Source organism: Ahaetulla prasina, chromosome 1 (genome assembly GCF_028640845.1).
Source record: "Ahaetulla prasina isolate Xishuangbanna chromosome 1, ASM2864084v1, whole genome shotgun sequence".
Taxonomy (NCBI): Eukaryota; Metazoa; Chordata; class Lepidosauria; order Squamata; family Colubridae; genus Ahaetulla; species Ahaetulla prasina.
Window position 1 is genome coordinate 21,221,663 of NC_080539.1, and position 23,341 is coordinate 21,245,003.

The 23,341-nt window shown below is 42.7% G+C and overlaps 1 protein-coding gene across 3 annotated transcripts in view; it reads right to left on the reverse strand.

The window, feature by feature from the left end:
* LRWD1 (leucine rich repeats and WD repeat domain containing 1) overlaps positions 1 to 23,341 on the reverse strand; it is a 53,217-nt gene that overhangs the window by 26,814 nt on the left and 3,062 nt on the right. The window contains exon 2 of one of the 3 annotated variants that reach the window (XM_058164359.1): positions 10,985 to 11,059. The exons of 1 other annotated variant lie outside the window; for it this stretch is intronic. The gene's annotated coding sequence lies outside the window, so the exon portion shown is untranslated. Of the gene's footprint in view, positions 1 to 3,090; positions 3,113 to 10,984; positions 11,060 to 23,341 lie in introns of those variants that run through there. One more of the 3 variants, XM_058164360.1, reaches the window with a different exon arrangement.

The following is a 23,341-nucleotide window of genomic DNA, read 5'->3' on the forward strand; positions in this document are numbered from 1 at the left end:
CTGGTAAAAAGAATAACAAGAGAATTGTTTAAATATCGTCCCAATGTTGCAGATCAAGGAAATAATTGCTCAGCCAAGGGTACAGTTGTAGTATAGGGATTCTATCTCCTTATCTTCTTTAGTAATATTGGACTGAAATGCTGGTTGGAGGCATTCTAAGAAATGTGGCTTGTGTCTCTTTTGAAATGGAAGAAACGTAATATTCTGTATTTATTTATATATGCCAGTTTAAGATACCAAGATCTGTCAAACACTTTATTTAATTTTGGGAATTTGATTTAAAAGTTTTATTTTAGAAAAATAATCCCATGTGGAACAAGCTGTCTACTCCAGCAGTTGGTCTCCTACTAGATATATATTTCCTGAAATTCTGTCCGCCTTTCTACCTCAGAAGTATTGTGACATGTTGCTTTACTTTGCTTACTCTTGTCTTTCTTAAGATGCTTTATGCCAGTTTCTTTATTTTTATAGGTTTTTCAACTTCAGAACTCTCAATTAGATGGCTCATTTAAAAAAACACCTATTTAACCATTTATTCTAGGTCATTTGGTGATTATAATATGCTTGGCAGACGTTTGATACTGTGCTAAACTGAGAATCTTTTTGAACTGCTTTAGGATTTGTTACCTGTAAATGGAGGTTTCTCACCCCCAACTCCTGGGATTGCTTCTGAGCATTTATAAGGGCTGAGCATTTCATTCACATCCCCCCTCCACATCCTTAAAATGTGAATTTACGTTCAGCCAGATAAGCTCTAAATTAAGACATTTCAATATTCTAGTTTCTTTCAGCTTGCTAATGTTAGCTTGTTGGATTCTAGTACTTGCTGACTGCATAATAAACCATTCTGCATAGCAAATTCATTTTTGTTTGACAAATTCCAATAAATAAATAAATAAATAATTCTCCAGTGAATTAATTCTGTTATGTTGAGGTTATGTGGGATGAGTTTGATTCTGTGGCTCCCGAGGACATGGACAGGTTGCTGGGGAGGTTACATGCAACTACATGTTTACTGGACCCGTGCCCTTCCTGGTTAGTGCTGGCTGCTCAGGAAGTGACACGAGGCTGGCTCCAGGGGATTATAAATGCTTCTTTGATGGAAGGGGTTTTCCCCGCCGCCTTGAAGGAGGCGGTGGTGAGACCTCTCCTCAAGAAGCCTTCCCTGGACCCAGCTATTTTGGGTAATTACCGTCCAGTCTCCAACCTTCGCTTTGTGGCGAAGGTTGTAGAGAGTGTGGTTGCATGGCAGCTCCCGGCACCTGGAGGAAACTGTCTATCTAGACCTGCTCCAGTCTGGCTTCCGACCCGGTTATAGCACGGAGACGGCTTTGGTCGCGTTGGTGGATGACCTCTGGAGGGCCAGGGACAGGGTTGTTCCTCTGCCTTGGTCCTATTAGATCTCTCAGCGCCTTCGATACCATCGACCATGGTATCCTGCTGCGCGGTTGGAGGATTGGGAGTGGGGGCACCGCTTATCGGTGGTTCTCCTCCTATCTCTCTGACCGGTCGCAGACGGTGTTGACAGGGGGCAGAGGTCGCCTCGAGGCGCCTCACTTGTGGGGTGCCTCAGGGTCGATTCTCTCGCCTACCCTGTTCAACATCTATATGAAGCCGCTGGGTGAGGTCATCAGTGGTTTCGGGTGAGTTACCATCTGTACGCTGATGATACTCAGCTGTACTTTTCCACCCGGACCACCCCAACGAAGCGGTCAAGTGCTGTCCCGGTGCCTGGAAGCTGTACGGGTCTGGATGGGGAGAAACAGACTCAAGCTCAATCCTCCAAGACGGAGTGGCTGTGGATGCCGGCATCCCGGTACAGTCAGCTGCATCCGCAGCTGACTGTTGAAGCAGTTAGTGGCCCCAAAGGAGGTGGTTCGCAACTTGGGCGTCCTCCTGGATGGACGGCTGTCCTTTGATGAACATCTGGCGGCCGCCGCCAGGAGGGCCTTTACCAAGTTCGCTTGGTTCGCCAGTTGCGTCCTTCCTTGACCGGGATGCCTTATGCACGGTCACTCACGCCTGGTTACGCCTAGGCTGGATTATTGCAATGCTCTCTACATGGGGCTGCCTTGAGGTGCACCCGGAGGCTGCAGTTAGTCCAGAATGCGGCTGCAGTAGTAACGGGAGCCGCCGTGGCTCCCATGTGACATCGCTGTCTGTAGCTTGCACTGGCTTCCTGTGGTCTTTCGGTGCGCTTCAAGATTCTGGTAACTATCTTTAAAGCGCCCATGGCTTAGGACCCGGGTACTTACGAGACCGCCTGCTGTTACCCTTTGCCTCCCACCGACCCGTACGCTCTCACAGAGAGGGTCTCCTCAGGGTGCCGTCCGCCAAACAATGTCGGGTGGCGGGCCCCACGAGTAAGGCCTTCTGTGGGGGCAGTGACGCCTGGAACGAACTTCCCCGGCCCGCGCCAAGTGCCTGATCTTCGGACCTTCCGTCGTGAGCTCAAAACATATTTATTCATTAAAGCGGGACTGGCATAATTATTGATGAATTTTAATTGGGTATTCTTATATTTTTAAATTTTAAATCTAAATTTTAATAATTCAGCCTTTTAAAATTTGCTCTTTTTAACTGTTGTTTTAAATTGTATATATTTTGTTCTTATTCCGGCTGTACACCGCCCTGAGTCCTTCGGGAGAAGGGCGGTATAAAAATCTAATAAACCATAAACCATAAACCATAAGCTATCATCAGTTGGAGTCTTGGGTATATTACGCCAGGCATAGCAAAATCATGATGAATTTATCAAATGTTCAGCCAACTTGGAGACTAAATTATGTTCAGGCACTTCTGGCTCTGCTTATACGCAGATCTGGTAAAGACCATCATACAGTTGTTATTTACTGTCCCCCTCCCATATGAAATAGGGAAGGTTAATCCTTCACTTATTAAGATTTCTTTCAATATTACTTATGGTCAGTATTAAGCCTTGTTCATGAGTTCTTTCATTCCTTCGGAATTCATTCAGTCTCACTTTCTTAGGCCATAAATATCTGCTTACATTAGGGCTTCAAAGTAAAGCAGTAGCCAGAAGGAAAAAATATATTCCAAAGAGAATATCCCAGAGAAAGATAAACAAACCTTCACTTCAGGAGCAGTACATCTTATCCAATCTTGGGAAAACAGACTGAAACGAAGTGCATATTATTTCCTTTTCAGCATTACTCCCAATTGTCATGGAGGTATGGAAGAAGATAATTACTTCTTCCTTGCCCCATTAATTTTAAACCATAACCACACTTAGTGCTGCAGTGTGCTCCTTGGCAAAGCAAAAGTTCAGCCAGCCAATTTGCTTAATGATCAGGGAAAGGTTTTTAAAAATGTAATAGGTGTTATCAAATTTTCTGTCCCTTTTAATAGATATTGTTGCTGGGGTGGATAAAGGGGAAGTGGATCCTTAAATTTTGCAGACACTTAAAGGATAAGCTGGGAGGAGGGGGTGAGTTGAAGACCTAAAAAGGGATGCTGGGAGACATATCTGGCGGGTAGATTTCCTCACTTAAAATTATCATTTGATATTACTTGGATATATTTAGTTGGCATTTTATGAAGCTGAACAATACTTTTAATGTTTTTACTTATGTTTTTACTTATTTTAGATCAGCTATATCTTCCCCATTTCAGACAAGTTGCACAGCCAGAAAGAACGCAAGCCACAGTTATTTAAGTCAAAAACTAAAATGTCTGATACATAAAAACACCAGAGTTCTTTATTACACACATAACTTATTTCCATGTTGAAAATGTGCTCCATACAAGCCGGACTTGTCTCCCAGCAGGGATCCTCAGCATCAATAGAAATCTCCCTTGGCATGCACCAGACTTAATGTAATGATCTTTAAAAAGCATTACTATTTTTATGGATTTATTTATCTAGGAGGCAATGTAAATACTGCCTCCAGTGTCATTTATTTCCATGAATGCTTCTAATTCATTTTTTATAAGTGTGACTGATTGCACTTCAGTATTTTGAAACCTCCTGCGATCTATTTACATGCTGCCTCATGCTTTTCTTTCTTCCTTTTTTTTTTTTGATTTTGCAGGATGCTATTTTATCAAAATAAGCTAAAGAGGAAATGAATATCTGACCACAAACAGTTACTTGAATAAATGATTGTATACATGGAAAGATGAAGCTTGAAATAAGTCGTTGGAAGATGGAGAGAGACTGTGCCCATCGGCCATCACTTGTGGGTGCCACAGGGTTTCATGCTCTCTCCCCTTCTGTTTACCTTCTGTTTACCATGAAACTTCTGGGTGAGGTTATTTGTCAGTTTGGAGTCAGACACCCGCAATATGCTGATGATACCCAGCTGTACATCTCAACATCAGGTAGACTGGCTGCTGCTGCTGAAATCCAGGGCTTGGGGCATGTGTGGATCTTGATGGGGAGAAACAGGCTGAATCTTGACAAGACCAAGTGACTATATCTGGGGTCCTCTGGATTTGGAGATACTACATTGTTAACTATTAATGAGGTAGCACCTCCCCATTCATAATCTCAGGGTCCTCTTAGACTGTTTTTGTTGGTAAATTTGATCAAGAGGGTTGTTGCATAGGCACATCTGGTTTGCTAGCTATTCCATTTCTGGACCAGTAGGCTCTTTGGACAGTTGCTTATGCCCTGGTCAGTTCAAGACTGGATTATTGTAATGTGCGCAACACGGAGCTGCCCTTGAAGACCATCAACTGGGCCAGAATGCAGTAGCACAGGTAGCGCTGGGAGTGGTGTCTATATGCTCATGTGACCCTGCTGCTCCATAAACTGCACTGATTATCAGTTCATTTCTATGTACAATTCAAGGTTCTCGTTTTCACCTTTAAAGCACTTCATGGCATAGGGCCTGGTTATCTGAGGAAGCACTTATCTTTCCTTGTTTCTGCCTGTCCAATGATCAACCTGTCTTGACCCCTAAATGAAACCTGATTACAGATGGTTCTCAATTAATGACCATTTGTTCAGCGATGATTCAAAGTTACGATGGGTCTGAACAAGTTACACTTATGACTCGTCCTCAAAATTGTGGCTACTGCAGCACCCCATAGTCATGCAATCATGATTTAGACACTTGGTAACAGTCCCACATTTCCAATTGTCAGTGTCCCATGGTTATGTCATTGCCATTTGCAACCTTTCCTGCTGGCTTCCCACAAGCAAAGTCAATGGGAAAGCCAGAAGGAAATAGCCAAGTTGTGGTCATGTGACATTCTCACTTAATAACTATAGAAAATTTGCTTAAACCAAAAGTGCCAAAACTGCCTTTGCAAGTTGCCAGTGTCATATGTCACACCTCATGACTGCATTGCTTAGCGACAGAGTTTCCGGACCTAATTACCATCATTAAGTGAGGACTATGTGTTAAGGATCTTCTGAATGGAAGAGTCCAACTGATAAATTCAGATAAGTTATTCAGTGTTATAATCCTTCATGGTCTGATATCAATCAAGTTCTCAAACTTGTTCATTCTTAGCTTTGTCTATGACATCTGACTGAGAGGCAGTCCAACTAAAGCAAAGAAATGACTTTCATTAGCCACATATAAAATTTACACTAGAGAAACTGTCTGAAGCTATATTGATCAGAGCAAAGAAAATAAAGGTGACTCTGATTGATGGTTTAGAGAGCACGAAACCATTTTTGAAAAGCACTTTGTATTAACATGCGTTGAAAATAGACACACTGTGGCTGTTGTTTTTGTAGCAAAATTCAGCAGCATTTAAAGACCATCTACGGCAGTGGTTCTCAACCTTTATAGTGCTGCGACCCCTTTAATACAATTCCCCATGATGTGGCAACCCCTTTAATACAATTCCCCACGATGTGGCGACCACAACCATAAAATTATTTTCGTTTTGAATTTATCGCGCCTGAAGCCGTATTGGCTAGCGATCTGAACTGCTTGCGATTGCCTTGAGGACGGAGGCATTAAAGCGGAGACTCCTCCCCTATTAAGTTTATTGTGCCTGAAGCCAGATTAGGCTAGCGATTGGGAGTGATTGCAGCTGGCTTGAGAGGGAGACATCAGAGCAAAGATTTCTTTCTTTTTTAATTCATTGCGCCTGAAGCCGAATTCGGCTAGCAATTTGAAGAGCCTGCAGCTGGCTTGTGGAGTCAACCACTGGAGCGCGATTCTTTGACTCGCAAGTATACTTCCCATATTTCTGATGGTCTTAGGCAACCCCTGGCAAATCGTCATTCGACCCCCAAAGGGGTCGCGACCCACAGGTTGAGAACCGCTGATCTACGGTCTTTAATGCTATGGCTGGCAGCCCTGTGTCTAAACCTTTGATACTGTGGCCCATGCATCTGACAAAATGAGTTATAATTTACTTGCTGTATAGCTTACAAATGTATGCCTTTTCCTAAAGCTTGTTAGTTTGAAAAGGTGCTAACAGACTCTTTCATATCTGACAGCGAGTTTCTATTTACTTTTACAGGTAATCCTTGTTTAGAAACCACAATTAGGATGACAACTCAATCATTCAGCAAAGTGATGACTAAGTGAAAATGCAGGTATGCTTATGATCTTGCTTCAGCTGTCTTTTGCTTTACAGACCTGCAAAGGTTGTAAATGTGAGGATTGGTTGTAAAATTACTTTTTCATCACCATCGTAACTATGAAAGATTGATAAAACAAGCCAGTTGCTAAATGAGGACTACTTACAAAGACTTTCAATATATTTGCCACAGGACTCTCTTTTTCTCTCAAGTTCTTAAAAGAGATAGTTAGAATTTTACTTTTCCTAGTGGTTCAGTTCTTATTCACTACATCTCCTTGCTTCACCTTCACAAGAAGTGAAGGACAAGAAGTGATAGGACTTTGTGTATCTTCTTGCTGCATTTAGCAAAATCTTCTAAAACCTAAATCTACATTGCAATTTTGTTTAGAGAAAATAAAATATCTTGGTCATGAAATTTTCTCTGGCCAATGTTGTATTTCTCCATCTTGCAACAGGTGCTATTGCAGATTCTTCATCCAATCACAATCTCACAAGTTTGCTCTTTTCTGATATGTATGGTTACTGTACATTATGGATTCTCACTTATGTCAATCTGCCAAACTGCTGTATGATTTTAACTGTTCATGAAAGAACCTTCCTGTGGACTGAAGCAGTTGAATCTATTGTTTTTATCTTGAAATAAGCTTTATTAGCAGACCCAACCTTGGGAAATTTAATTCTGAACACTTTTCTTATACAAATGGAATTGGTTAGCCCAGGACTCAAATGACTCTGTAACTCTCTCTGCTTAATGAGAAGGGCAATCAAACACCTTTCCATCATTAATGACATCTTTTTGATATTCTTCTCAGTACCCAAGCCACACTAACTCAAATATGGGTTTTAGAAAATCTACTATCAATTTGAATTTTGCTGTAGACTGTTGCAGCTGCACTCCCAGTTTATACTGATACAGCTGCTACTTTTTTGTCAGGCATCTGCCTCTTTGGTGCATGCTTATATGATTAATAGTGTGTATCTTCAATCTGGAAAAAGAAAAGTCCTGTTATATGGTTTTGATGGCTATCAGAAGTTCATAGTTCTAACAAAATATATAAAAATAATAAATATTAAATCCATTGCAGCTGGTCAGCCATTAAATTTCTTTCAAGTCACTGGAATGGACTTGGCACTGCAGAAGTTGAGTGAGAGAATAAATCATCTGTTGTGCCATCTGCCCTTACTCTGAACAACCTGTAACATCACACTATTTAGCAACACCACACACAAATTATACACTTATTCAAAGGTTTGGGATGTAAGCTTTCATATTTGGGAAAAATAGAGAGAAGATATAACCCCTAAGGCTTAGGCATAGTTTTTATCTGGTGTTCTGACATTGTCCAATAACAATCTCAGTGGTCATTTCAACTTACATTCAACCAGTAACTGCATATAACAAAAATTATGAATTTAAAATTATTGTGGAGAAGAGCACTGTAAGATTACAAGAAAAAACAAATGTAATATTTTAGGGAGTGGGGGAATTAACATTAAAGGATTCTGAGACAAGGAAAACAGCGGTAATATTAACTGAGAAATATTATTTTATGAAGGCTTTGGGGAAGAATTTACCACAACAAAACTAGAATTCTCCTTTTTAATTGTTCTAAGTACTCCCCTCTATTAAGTTCGTTAATTCTTTATACCGATATATCAGCACATTTTTGTATTTCTATATCAACAAGGGCTCCACAATTCAACCATGAACTACATATGGTCTCTGCTTTTGGAACATTGGTGATGTATGCCTTCAATCACTGTTGACTCCTGGCTACTGTCTGGATAAGTCCCAACAGTTTCCTTGGCAAGATTTCAAAAACGGGTTGCCATTGCCTCCTTCCTGACTGACCCAAGTTCATCCAGCTGACTTTGTACTTCAAGTGGGCCTAGAACTCAATAGTTTCCTGGTTTCTCCACTGATGCCTTAACCACACTAGACAGACTCTACATATTCATTAGGTGATGATAACACCTGTAACTCGTTTGTTGCCTTTGTACAATAGCAGTTTTTAAGTTTGGAGCTTTTAGAATTAGACTGTAAGAGAACTTTCTCAGCTTGCTTTTATTCTTAAGTTCGTTGCTTTCTCTTATGCTATTATTATTTGTATTTTTTAAATGTACAGGCAAATTGCTTGCTCCTCTCCAATTTCACATGTTGATTGTCAAAGTTTGTTTTAACCTCACACCATCATGCCTCCATTAGTTGAGTTTTGTGACTATGCATCAAAAGAATACAGATGTGGTAACCTCAACAAGAACAGGTTCATGAAGTTAACAGTTATCACTATATCTATCATGGACATCTATCATAGATATCTATATCTATCATGGACAGGAAGCAGCAGGTGAAGCTAAGCAGAACCACATCAGATATCTGTACAATTAGCACAGGGGCCCCATAAGGCTGTGTGCTCTCTTCACTTTTCTTCTCTCTATATACCAATGACTGCATCTCAAACGATCCATTGGTTAAACTACTGAAGTTCACAAATAACACAATAGTGATCAGTCTCATTCGAGACAATGATGAATCTGCATACAGAAGGGAGATTGAACAACTAGCCAACTTCCAGAACAATCTGGAACTGAAAACACTCAAAACCGTAGAAATGGGGATGGATTTCAGGAGAAACCCTCCCATACTACCACCTCTTACAATACTAGACAACACAGTATCAACAGTAGAGACCTTCAAATTTCTAGGTTCTACCATATCTCAGACCTAAAATGGATATCTAACATCAAAAATATCATCAAAAAAGCACAACAAAGAATGTTCTTTCTGCACCAACTCAGAAAGCTCAAACTGGCCAAGAAGCTGCTGATACAGTTCTACAGAGGAATTATTGAGTCTATCATCTGCACCTCTATAACTGTCTGGTTTGGTTCTGCAACTCAACAAGACAGACACAGAATTCAGAGGATAATTAGAACTGCAGAAAAACAATTACTACCAACCTGCCTTCCATTGAGGACCTGTATACTGCATGAGTCAAAAAGAGGGCTGTGAAAATATTTACAGATCCCTTGCATCCTGAACACAAACTGTTTCAACTCCTACCCTCAAAATGACACTATAGAGCACTACACACCAGAACAACTAGACACAAGAACAGTTTTCCCCCACGAATGCCATCACTCTGCTAAACAAATAATTCCCTCAACACTGTCAAACTAGTTACTAAGTCTGCATTACTGTTAATCTTCTCATTGTTCCTATCACCCATTTCCTCCCACTTATGACTGTATGACTGTAACCTTGTTGCTGGTATCCTTACGATTTATAGATTGTTTCCTAATATGATTTGATTGCTTATTTATTCCCTATGACTATCATTAAGTGTTGTACCTTATGATTCTTGATGACTGTATCTTTTCTTTTCTGTACACTGAGAGAGTATGCACCAAGACAATTCCTTGTGTGTCCAATCATACTTGGCCAATTCTATCTATCTCTCACAGATGTCCATGAACCTGAAGGATGACCAAAACTACTAAATCTGGGCTCTTATGAATTTTGAAATAACATTATGTTGTTATTTGCTGGAGCACTGATTTACAAAATGGCTTCCATCTCCATGAAACAAGTAGTGATCTTTTTGTTTTCAACAAGACTTTTCCTCAGGTAACCAATAAGGAGATCCTACCCCACCCGCACCTTTATTGGCATTTCTAAGAAAAAAGTTATTGTGACAGATCCTTGGATAGTATTGATGGGTTCTGATTCACTCAAGATGCACCATGGCATAGCATGAAACCTGTACTCCAAATACCCATAGATACTGTAGAAGAATTGTATTTACAATTTGAAAGGATACACTGAGCCATGGTGGTGCAGTGGTTAGAATGCAGTACTGCAGGCTACTTCTGCTAACTACCAACTGCCTGCAGTTCCATTCTCACTGGCTCAAGGTTAATTCAGCCTTTCATCCTTTTGATGGTAAAATGAGTACCCAGATTGTTGGGGAAAATTTGCTGACTCTGTAAACTGCTTAGAGAGGGCTGTAAAGCACTGCGAAGTGGTATATAACTCTATGGGCTATTGCTAATTATTTATCAATAAGAACCTCCTAGAATTGGTCCTTTGGGTCTCTGACATTTTATTCCAGGTCCTGCATGTTAAGCTAGAAGCAATTAATGTTTGAACAAGGGAAAACATCAATTGCCTCAATTTATGGTCCAAATGATAACAAACAAAATTTTATGAAAAAAATCAATCACTTCTTGAAATTGCAGAAAAAGATGTTCTAGCTTTTGGACAATCCTGGATTACAAAAAAAATATATCTGGCAAATGTCCAAAATTGTTATAGATTACACATCATTATTGTCCCTCTCAAATGCAGAGCCACAATTACCCTTCAGTAAAGAAATATACATATTATTCTTCTATTCCTAGAAGTTGTTCAAAGAGTGCCATGTTCTAATTCATTCCCAAACAAACATATAGATATGGAAATTGGATCTCTTACCTATGCTGATCATAATCCAGTAACTGTAAGCTTACACAGAGGATTCTTCGAGTGGTGGAGTGTTTATTATTATTGCTAAAAGAGAATATTAAACTGAAGGATCAATACAGATTAAAGAATGTCTAAACCAATTCAACTTCTGATGGTTATTTACAGTATGGAATTTAAATAAAGCATTTATGAGGAAACTATTTCAATAGCATCAAATACAAAACTGCTGGTATACAAACCAAACCAACAACTTGATCATTGAACTGAAGCTAGAATTAAGATTTGCTTTAGAACAAAAGATTAAAGCTATCTTAATTAATAGAAGTAAATGACACATAAGAAACTGAGCTTTGCCAAATAAAAATATTTTGGAAAAGTTAATAAACTAGATAAACTGCTGGGTATCAATTATGAAAGGAACAAGACAAAATTCTTATGATTAATTGGGATGGCAACAGATATGTTTCAACAACAGAAAATAAATCATTTTCTTAAACATTATTCCAGATTATGTAGTATTGTATGTATGTACTGTATTGTATTGTATCTGCATGTTAATATTACATACAGATTATGTATGTAATATTAACATTAAAACAGTATGAAGACACAAGGCAGTTTACAAATTCACAAAATAAAAATGAAGCTCTTTACAACCTAGTGACAATACTGAAAAGGAAATAAAATATATATATAAACACTGAAATTGAAGAAATCTGTAGAACCTGATGGATTTTCGACAATATCATATAAGCTTTTGTAAGAAATTCTGATCAATCTATTAATATAGCTAATTAATGAGATTTAACACTGTTCTCTTGGAAGAGAGTTTTAATTTACAGGTAGTCTTAACAAAGGTCATTGGGACTGGAATTTCCATTGCTAAGTGACACAGGCATAAAGCACAATTTCACATGATCACACCACTTAGCTATAGAAGTTCCAGAAACCATCATTAAATGAGGAATGTGTAGGTCCTTTTCTATGCCTATTCCATACTTTCAAAACAATACTTATTATTGAATGGTCTATTATACATTGCATTTTTCTGCATACCTTAGACTGAAGATTTGTACAACCTATCTGAAAGGCTTCCTTCTTCCATAGAAGCAATCCAACAATACATTTATATAATTTGGGTACATTTTTAGTTTAGTTATATATGTAGTTTAGTTATATAACTTACATTTGGACATTGTTAGTCCACCCTGTTTTTTTGAGTCTTCTAAAATCATAAACCATATTTTGGGTCTTTTATTAGACCATATAAAATCAATCATTTAGTTTTTTCCTCAATTCTTTTTAGGGATTATTTGGATATAAAAAAGCTGGGCCTTGCAAAACGTTAACTTCTACTGCTGTGATTTTTCCTAACAGGTCAGTTTCAACTTTTTCCATTTTGAAATGCCTTCCATTTTATTTTTCAAATGTGGAAAATGTAATACTCCTTGTGAGGAGACTGCAAGCCAGTAGGTTTAGAGTTCTGGGACGAGAACTCCATTTTTGCCCATACTACAGTTGACACCTTTCAAAAGGATACTGGTTCCCATACTTTCTTTTCTAATCACCTTCAGAAATGGCTTGTTAACTGCTTTTCAGTTATCAAGAATCTTTGGATTAAGGCATTTTACAGTACTGTGTGAATTTTCTTCAATTCTTAGTGAAAGAAAGGAGCTTTAAATACAAATTTGAGGGTCTAAGTTATTTTTTTTAATAATCAGTAAACAGATGATTTAGAACATTGATTTTGGAAAGCAGAAAGGTAGATTTGTAATTACGGGTATAAGAATTCTTCTTACGGGAAATTGTTTTTGTTTTGAATCTCTTAAAAAAAATATTACAGGATGGAATTTTGAAGATTGGACATTAGAGGAAACCATAAGGAACTAAAGATTACAATTAAAGGAGAACACGTTTTCTTTACTATTTTATTTTTTCTTTCTTCTCTTTTTCTGTACTCCAAGTGGACTCCTTTTTTATGGTGCTTTGGAAGTCTTCCTCTCCAGGTCATGCTTGAAGAATGGTGCAAGGTAGCTTTGGTAAGAAAACTATAGCCCACATAGGCTGAGTGTGCCTGGCAGTAGGAGGGAAAAGTGCTGAAATGGGGTGCTTTGTGCTAGTGAGGCAGCAAGTTATTCCATTATGAATAAAGCCCCCCTCATAGCCGATCTTATTCAAGAGGGGGGTGCGGACCTGATGGGCATTTTGGAGACCTGGTTGGGCACAGAAGGGGGGTTTCCCCTTACTGAGATGTGCCCACCAGGCTTCCGTGCATTCCATCAGCCGAGGGTCCAGGGTAGGGGTGGGGGAGTAGCGGTTGTTATAAACGAGGGTCTAGAACCGAGGGAAGTCACTGTCCCGCAGATAGCCGGTTGTGAATCCCTCCTTGTGAAGTGGGGCCATAGGGTGCAGGTGGGCGTGCTGATTGCGTACCTGGCTCCTTGCTACGTAACAGCAGCCCTGCCCGAGCTGTTGGAGATGATAGCCGGGATGGCGGTTGACACCCCCAGACTTATAGTTATGGGGGATTTCAACCTGCCGTCAGTGGGCGAATCATCAACGACAGCTCGGGAGTTCATGGCTTCCATGACGGCCTTGGACCTGACCCAGATAGTTAATGGTCCCACCCACATTGGGGGTAACACTCTGGACTTGATTTTTGTCTCGGGACAGTGGCTTAATGATCTGGAGTTAGGGGAGCTAATTTTTAAACCCCTGTCATGGTCAGATCATTTACTCCTTCAGCTAGACTTTTGAACCGCTGCACCACACCGCAGGGAGACGGAGCCGATTCGATGGTTCCGTCCCAGGCGTCTGATGGACCCAGAGAGGTTTCTGACGGAGCTTGGGCCGTTTCCCGGGGAATTAGCCCATGGTTCGGCCAAAGAACTGGTGGCTGCCTGGGAAGAGGTGGCGGCCGGGGCTTTGGACCGCGTTGTGCCTTTGTGGCCTCTGATTCGGCACCGAACTCGACCAGCTCCTTGGTATAACGAGGAGCTGAGAGAGATGAAGCGCCGGAAAAGACGCCTAGAGAGTGGTTGGAGGTCCAGCTGTTCCGAATCCGACTGAACACTAGTGAGGTCTTATATTCAGACCTACCTAGTGGCGATAGAAGCAGCAAAACATAACTATTTTTCCGCTCTTATTGCACTGGCAGATAATCGCCCAGCCACCCTGTTTAGGGTGACCCGCTCCCTGCTTACGCAGGAGGCTCGGGAGGACCCCTTGCAGGGGCGTGCTGAGGATTTTGTACAGTATCTGTCTGATAAAATCACTCGGTTCCGGGATGGACTGGATGCTGATTGGATAGATTCAGGCGGGACGACGGGGATGCGGATATTACCTGGGCTGAGTTTGATCCTATGACTCTCGACGACATGGACAGGTTGTTGGGTAGGCTGAATCCCACCACATGTTTATTGGACCCGTGTCCCTCCTGGTTGGTACTGGCCACACAGGAGTTTACACGAGGCTGGCTCCTGGGAGTTACCAATGCTTCTTTGTTGGAGGGAATTTTCCCCACCGCCTTGAAAGAGGCGGTGGTGAGGCCCCTCCTCAAGAAGCCTTCCCTGGACCCAGCTGTATTGGCGAACTATCGTCCAGTCTCCAACCTTCGCGTTTTGGTGAAGGTTGTTGAGAGTTTGGTAGCATATCAGCTTCCCCAATACCTGGAGGAAACTGCCTATCTAGACCTGTTCCAGTCCGGCTTCAGACCTGGATATAGCACGGAGATGGCTTTGGTCGCGTTGGTGGATGACCTCTGGAGGGCTCGGGACAGGGGATGTTCCTCTGTCCTGGTCTTTTAGATCTCTCAGCGGCTTTAGATACCATCGACCATGGTATCCTGCTGCGGCGGTTGGAGGGATTGGGGGGGGCACCGTTTATCGGTGGTTCTCCTCCTATCTCCTATCCTATATATATATGTAGGTCTTTGGTTATTCGGGTTTTCTCCCACGTAAAATTAGAAGTGTCTTGGCGACATTTCGACGAAGTCTCATTCGTCATCTTCAGGCTTCAGCTTCGTGCTTCTAGGAGCAATGTGTGATCGCAGCTGTTTCTTCCTTTTAACTGCTAGTGGGGGTTTGAACTGACTGGGTGGGAGCTTGGCTGTGTTCTGATTGGATGGGGGATTTCAACCTGCCGTCAGTGGGCGAATCATCAACGACAGCTCGGGAGTTCATGGCTTCCATGACGGCCTTGGACCTGACCCAGATAGTTAATGGTCCCACCCACATTGGGGGTAACACTCTGGACTTGATTTTTGTCTCGGGACAGTGGTTTAATGATCTGGAGTTAGGGGAGCTAATTTTTAAACCCCTGTCATGGTCAGATCATTTACTCCTTCAGCTAGACTTTCGAACCGCTGCACCACACCGCAGGGAGATGGAGCCGATTCGATGGTTCCGTCCCAGGCGTCTGATGGACCCAGAGAGGTTTCTGACGGAGCTTGGGCCGTTTCCCGGGGAATTAGCCCATGGTTCGGCCAAAGAACTGGTGGCCGCCTGGGAAGAGGTGGCGGCCGGGGCTTTGGACCGCGTTGTGCCTTTGTGGCCTCTGATTCGGCGCCGAACTCGACCAGCTCCTTGGTATAACGAGGAGCTGAGAGAGATGAAGCGCCGGAAAAGATGCCTAGAGAGTGGTTGGAGGTCCAGCTGTTCCGAATCCGACTGAACACTAGTGAGGTCTTATATTCAGACCTACCTAGTGGCGATAGAAGCAGCAAAACATAACTATTTTTCCGCTCTTATTGCACTGGCAGATAATCGCACCCGCTCCCTGCTTACGCAGGAGGCTCGGGAGGACCCCTTGCAGGGGCGTGCTGAGGATTTTGTACAGTATCTGTCTGATAAAATCACTCGGTTCCGGGATGGACTGGATGCTGATTGGATAGATTCAGGCGGGACGACGGGGATGCGGATATTACCTGGGCTGAGTTTGATCCTATGACTCTCGACGACATGGACAGGTTGTTGGGTAGGCTGAATCCCACCACATGTTTATTGGACCCGTGTCCCTCCTGGTTGGTACTGGCCACACAGGATGTCACCACCACACATCCACCCAGAAAGCAGACTCAAACCCACACCGATGATGAAGCACAACCAAAGACCAGAAGCCAGACCGCAGCTGCAACATTAGCCATTTGAAACCCTCCAATCCATACATGCAGCAGACTGACACCCATCATGAAGATGTACCATGACCACGACCACGAAGCCAAGCAACAGCAATGCAGCTCACCAGCTCCTTGGTATAACGAGGAGCTGAGAGAGATGAAGCGCGAAAAGACGCCTAGAGAGTGGTTGGAGGTCCAGCTGTTCCGAATCCGACTGAACACTAGTGAGGTCTTATATTCAGACCTACCTAGTGGCGATAGAAGCAGCAAAACATAACTATTTTTCCGCTCTTATTGCACTGGCAGATAATCGCCCAGCCACCCTGTTTAGGGTGACCCGCTCCCTGCTTACGCAGGAGGCTCGGGAGGACCCCTTGCAGGGGCGTGCTGAGGATTTTGTACAGTATCTGTCTGATAAAATCACTCGGTTCCGGGATGGACTGGACGTTGATTGGATAGATTCAGGCGGGACGACAGGGATGCGGATATTACCTGGGCTGAGTTTGATCCTATGACTCTCGACGACATGGACAGGTTGTTGGGTAGGCTGAATCCCACCACATGTTTATTGGACCCGTGTCCCTCCTGGTTGGTACTGGCCACACGGGAGGTTACACGAGGCTGGCTCCTGGGAGTTACCAATGCTTCTTTGTTGGAGGGAATTTTCCCCACCGCCTTGAAAGAGGCGGTGGTGAGGCCCCTCCTCAAGAAGCCTTCCCTGGACCCAGCTGTATTGGCGAACTATCGTCCAGTCTCCAACCTTCGCGTTTTGGTGAAGGTTGTTGAGAGTTTGGTAGCATATCAGCTTCCCCAATACCTGGAGGAAACTGCCTATCTAGACCTGTTCCAGTCCGGCTTCAGACCTGGATATAGCACGGAGATGGCTTTGGTCGCGTTGGTGGATGACCTCTGGAGGGCTCGGGACAGGGATGCGGATATTACCTGGGCTGAGTTTGATCCTATGACTCTCGACGACATGGACAGGTTGTTGGGTAGGCTGAATCCCACCACATGTTTATTGGACCCGTGTCCCTCCTGGTTGGTACTGGCCACACAGGAGTTTACACGAGGCTGGCTCCTGGGAGTTACCAATGCTTCTTTGTTGGAGGGATTGGGGGCACCGTTTATCGGTGGTTCTCCTCCTATCTCCTATCCTATATATATGTAGGTCTTTGGTTATTCGGGTTTTCTCCACGTAAAATTAGACCTCGGCTTATACTCGGATCGGCTTATACTCGAGTATATATATATATATATATATATATATATATATATATATATATTTGTTTTCTGAGGTTTTCGCGGTGTTTGTATGTAGGTCTTTGGTTATTCGGGTTTTCTCCCACGTAAAATTAGAAGTGTCTTGGCGACATTTCGACAAACTCTCATTCGTCATCTTCAGGCTTCAGCTTGGGCTGCATGACGAATGAGACTTTAAACGTCGCCAAGACACTTCTAATTTTACATGGGACAAAACCCGAATAACCAAAGACCTATATATATATATATATATATATATATATATATATATATATATATATATATATATATATATATATATATATATATATATATATATATATATATATATATATATTTGTTTTCTGAGGTTTTCGCGGTGTTTGTAAAGGAACTCAGGAACAGCTGCAATCACACATTGCTCCTAGAAGCACGGTTGAAGCCTGAAGATGACTGAATTCTTGTGTTCTTCAATGCGTGCACATTCTTCTATTGGTTTGTCCGATGTATGTGGTGGGGTAGGCGGTGCCCACACAGTATGAATAAACGAGATGATATCTCCCCCCTACCAGCCATTTGGAAACCCACCCTTATTGACAAACGTGTCCCTAACATGAGGAATGACACTAGACCCACATTCACAAGGGCCACACAGGATGTCACCACCACACATCCACCCAGAAAGCAGACTCAAACCCACACCGATGATGAAGCACAACCAAAGTCCAGAAGCCAGACCGCAGCTGCAACATTAGCCATTTGAAACCCACCCTTATTGACAAACGTGTCCCTAACACGAGGAATGACACTAGACCCACATTCACAAGGGCCACACAGGATGTCACCACCACACATCCACCCAGAAAGCAGACTCAAACCCACACCGATGATGAAGCACAACCAAAGACCAGAAGCCAGACCGCAGCTGCAACATTAGCCATTTGAAACCCCTCCAATCCATACATGCAGCAGACTGACACCCATCATGAAGATGTACCATGACCACGACCACGAAGCCAAGCAACAGCAATGCAGCTCACCAGCTCCTTGGTATAACGAGGAGCTGAGAGAGATGAAGCGCGAAAAGACGCCTAGAGAGTGGTTGGAGGTCCAGCTGTTCCGAATCCGACTGAACACTAGTGAGGTCTTATATTCAGACCTACCTAGTGGCGATAGAAGCAGCAAAACATAACTATTTTTCCGCTCTTATTGCACTGGCAGATAATCGCCCAGCCACCCTGTTTAGGGTGACCCTGCTTACGCAGGAGGCTCGGGAGGACCTTGCAGGGCGTGCTGAGGATTTTGTACAGTATCTGTCTGATAAAATCACTCGGTTCCGGGATGGACTGGATGCTGATTGGATAGATTCAGGCGGGACGACGGGATGCGGATATTACCTGGGCTGAGTTTGATCCTGTGACTGATGACATGGACAGGTTGTTGGGTAGGCTGAATCCCACCACATGTTTATTGGACCCGTGTCCCTCCTGGTTGGTACTGGCCACACGGGAGGTTACACGAGGCTGGCTCCTGGGAGTTACCAATGCTTCTTTGTTGGAGGGATTGGGGGCACCGTTTATCGGTGGTTCTCCTCCTATCTCCTATCCTATATATATGTAGGTCTTTGGTTATTCGGGTTTTCTCCACGTAAAATTAGACCTCGGCTTATACTCGGATCGGCTTATATTCGAGTATATATATATATATATATATATATATATATATATATATATATTTGTTTTCTGAGGTTTTCGCGGTGTTTGTATGTAGGTCTTTGGTTATTCGGGTTTTCTCCCACGTAAAATTAGAAGTGTCTTGGCGACGTTTCGACGAAGTCTCATTCGTCATCTTCAGGCTTCAGCTTGGGCTGCATGACGAATGAGACTTTAAACGTCGCCAAGACACTTCTAATTTTACATGGGACAAAACCCAAATAACCAAAGACCTATATATATATATATATATATATATATATATATATATATATATATATATATATATATATATATATATATATATATATATATATATATATATATATATTTATATTTGTTTTCTGAGGTTTTCGCGGGTGTTTGTAAAAGGAACTCAGGAACAGCTGCAATCACACATTGCTCCCAGAAGCACGAAGCTGAAGCCTGAAGATGACGAATTCATCATCATCTTCATTTCATTTCGACAAACTCTCATTCGTCATCTTCAGGCTTCAGCTTCGTGCTTCTGGGAGCAATGTGTGATTGCAGCTGTTTCTTCCTTTTTAACTGCTAGTGGGGGTTTGAACTGATTGGGTGGGAGCTTGGCTGTGCTCTGATTGGATGGGGTTTTTTTTGTGCTCTGATTGGCTGGAGGTGTGTCCTGTTTGGGTGGGGGCTTAGTTGTGCTCAGATTAGTCTGAGTTGCAGGGGGATTTGAGCTGGTGAGCTGCACTGCTGCTGTTTGGCTTCGTGGTCGTGGTCGTGCTACATCTTCATAATGGGTGTCAGTCTGCTGTATGTATGGATTGGAGGGGTTTGAAATGGCTAATGTTGCAGCTGCGGTCTGGCTTCTGGTCCTTGGTCGTGCTTCCTGATCAGTGTGGGTTTGGGTCTGCTTTCTGGGTGGATGTATGGTGGTGACATCCTGTATGGACCTCGTGAGTGTGGGTCTAGTGTCATTCCTCGTGTTAGGGACTCGTTTGTCAATAAGGGCGGGTTTCCAAATGGCTGGTAGGCGGGAGGTATCATCTCGTTTGTTCATGCTGTGTGGCCGTTTTTCTATCTCGATGGCTTCTCTGATTATTCTGTTGTTAAAGTGTTCAGTTTTGGCGATAGTTCTGGTCTTTTTAAAGTCAATATCATGTCCTGTGGCTTTAAGGTGTTGGACCAGGGAAGAAGTTGGTTCCTCTTTTTTGACTGAATTCTTGTGTTCTTCAATGCGTGCACATTCTTCTATTGGTTTGTCCGATGTATGTGGTGGGGCAGGCGGTGCCCACAAAGTATGAATAAACGAGATGATATCTCCCCCCTACCAGCCATTTGGAAACCCGCCCTTATTGACAAACGTGTCCCTAACACGAGGAATGACACTAGACCCACATTCACAAGGGCCACACAGGATGTCACCACCACACATCCACCCAGAAAGCAGACTCAAACCCACACCGATGATGAAGCACAACCAAAGACCAGAAGCCAGACCGCAGCTGCAACATTAGCCATTTGAAACCCCTCCAATCCATACATGCAGCAGACTGACACCCATCATGAAGATGTACCATGACCACGACCACGAAGCCAAGCAACAGCAATGCAGCTCACCAGCTCAAATCCCCCTGCAACTCAGACTAATCTGAGCACAACCAAGCCCCCACCCAAACAGGACACCCCCCCATCCAATCAGAGCACAAAAAAACTCCCACCCAATCAGAACACAGCTAAGCTCCCACCCAATCAGTTCAAACCTCCACTAGCAGTTAAAAGGAAGAAACAGCTGCGATCACACATTGCTCCTAGAAGCACGAAGCTGAAGCCTGAAGATGACGAATGAGACTTCGTCGAAACGTCGCCAAGACACTTCTAATTTTACATGGGACAAAACCCGAATAACCAAAGACCTACATACAAACACCCGCAAAAACCTCAGAAAAAAAAAATATATATATATATATACCGTATATACTCGAGTATAAGCCGAGTTTTTCAGCACGTTTTTTGTGCTCTGATTGGCTGGAGGTGTGTCCTGTGGCTTTAAGGTGTTGGACCAGGAAGAAGTTGGTTCCTCTTTTGACTGAGTTCTTGTGTTCTTCAATGCGTGCACTTATTCTTCTGCTGGTTTGTCCGATGTATGTGGTGGGGCAGGCGGTGCATGGGATTTCATATACTCCTTGATTTTCTAACTCAATTTTGTCTTTGGGGTTTCTTAGGATGGTGGATATTTTTGGTTTGTGCAGAATGCTGTCTTGATGTTATGTTTGTGGAGGATCTTGCTGATTCTGTCTGTGGTGCCTTTTATATATGGGAGGAGGCTTTCCCCAACCGTAGGTGCCTCATTTCCACCTGCTTATACTGAGTCCCCAGTTTACCCCAGTTTTTGGGGTAAAATTGGGGACCTCGGCTTATACTCGGATCGGCTTATACTCGAGTATATATATATATATATATATATATATATATATATATATATATTTGTTTTCTGAGGTTTTCATGGTGTTTGTATGTAGGTCTTTGGTTATTCGGGTTTTCTCCGTAAAATTGGAAGTGTCTTGGCGACGTTCGACAAAGTCTCATTCGTCATCTTCAGGCTTCAGCTTCGTGCTCAAATGAGACTTCGTAAACGCCGCCAAGACACTTTTAATTTTACATGGGACAAAACCCGAATAACCAAAGACCTATATATATATATATATATATATATATATATATATATATATATATATATATATATATATATATATATATATATATATATATATATATATATATTTGTTTTCTGAGGTTTTCATGGTGTTTGTAAAGGAACTCAGGAACAGCTGCAATCACACATTGCTCCTAGAAGCACGGTTGAAGCCTGAAGATGACGAATTCATCATCATCTTCATTTCATTTCGACAAACTCTCATTCGTCATCTTCAGGCTTCAGCTTCGTGCTTCTGGGAACAATGTGTGATTGCAGCTGTTTCTTCCTTTTTAACTACTAGTGGGGGTTTGAACTGATTGGGTGGGAGCTTGGCTGTGCTCTGATTGGATGGTTTGGTTTTTTTGTGTGCTCTGATTGGCTGGAGGTGTGTCCTGTTTGGGTGGGGGCTTAGTTGTGCTCAGATTAGTCTGAGTTGCAGGGGGATTTGAGCTGGTGAGCTGCATTGCTGTTGTTTGGCTTCGTGTTCGTGGTCGTGCTACATCTTCATAATGGGTGTCAGTCTGCTGCATGTATGGATTGGAGGGGTTTGAAATGGCTAATGTTGCAGCTGCGGTCTGGCTTCTGGTCCTTGGTCGTGCTTCCTGATCAGTGTGGGTTTGGGTCTGCTTTCTGGGTGGTTGTATGATGGTGACATCCTGTATGGACCTCGTGAGTGTGGGTCTAGTGTCATTCCTCGTGTTAGGGACTCGTTTGTCAATAAGGGCGGTTTCCAAATGGCTGGTAGGCGGAGGTATCATCTCGTTTGTTCATGCTGTGTGGCGTTTTCTATCTCGATGGCTTCTCTGATTATTCTGTTGTTAAAGTGTTCAGTTTTGGCGATAGTTCTGGTCTTTTAAAGTCAATATCGTGTCCTGTGGCTTTAAGGTGTTGGACCAGGGAAGAAGTTGGTTCCTCTTTTTTGACTGAGTTCTTGTGTTCTTCAATGCCTGCACTTATTCTTCTGTTGGTTTGTCCGATGTATGTGGTGGGGCAGGCGGTGCATGGGATTTCATATACTCCTTGATTTTCTAACTCAATTTTGTCTTTGGGGTTTCTTAGGATGGTGGATATTTTTTGGTTTGTGCAGAATGCTGTCTTGATGTTATGTTTGTGGAGGATCTTGCTGATTCTGTCTGTGGTGCCTTTTATATATGGGAGGAGGGCTGTGCCGTTTTCTTGTTCTCTGTCTTGGATTTTAGTGGGGGGATCTTTTTGGATTAGTTTGGTAATCTTATTTCTCTGGAATCCATTGGATGTTAGTACGTTTGTGAGAGTGTGCAGTTCGGTTTTTAGGTGTTGTTCGTCAGCTAAGCGTTTTGTTCTAGAGATGAGTGTCTTGGCTACGGAGTTGATCTGTGCTGGGTGGTGGTGTGAGAGTGCGTGCAGATAGCGATTTGTGTGTGTTTTCTTCCGGTAGATGGTGTGTCCTAGGGAGCCATTGGGTTTCTTGTAGACTAAGACATCTAGGAAGGGAAGTTGGTTGTTAACTTCTGTTTCCATGGTGAACTGTATTTTGGGGTGTAGGCTATTGAGGTGTGTGAGGAAGTTGTCAAGTTTTTCTTTCCCGTGTGGCCAGATTATGAAGGTGTCGTCTACGTATCTGAGCCAGAGTTTGGGTTTGTGATCAGATTTTTCTA